At 44.6% G+C, this 233-nt stretch overlaps 1 protein-coding gene across 1 annotated transcript in view; it reads right to left on the reverse strand.

Moving 5' to 3' along the window:
- Nucleotides 1–195, reverse strand: part of CSUI_010824 (uncharacterized protein) — a 1879-nt gene extending 1684 nt beyond the window's left edge. Inside the window, exon 1 of the mRNA XM_068070925.1 lies at nucleotides 111–195. The gene's annotated coding sequence lies outside the window, so the exon portion shown is untranslated. The remainder of the gene's footprint in view (nucleotides 1–110) is intronic.
- Nucleotides 196–233: the final 38 nt, after the last annotated feature.

Consider the following 233-nt stretch of genomic DNA (forward strand, 5'->3'; position numbering starts at 1 on the left):
AGAAGAGATACACAAAAGAGAAGGGGAAAAGAAAGAGAAGAAAGACAAGCGAGTCATGAGGCGTGTGTATGTTCTTCTTCTTCTTTTATATTAATTGCTATTTGCGCTACCTCCTCCTCCTCCTAGTTGAAGTGTGGAGATTTTCGATCCGCAGCATGCACAGTATCGACGGTCCTCAGGCAAATCCAACGGGAGCTAGCCACAACACACAGACAGACAGACAGAATAGACAT

The sequence above is a fragment of the Cystoisospora suis genome (genome assembly GCF_002600585.1).
Source record: "Cystoisospora suis strain Wien I chromosome Unknown contig_8484, whole genome shotgun sequence".
NCBI lineage: Eukaryota > Apicomplexa > Conoidasida > Eucoccidiorida > Sarcocystidae > Cystoisospora > Cystoisospora suis.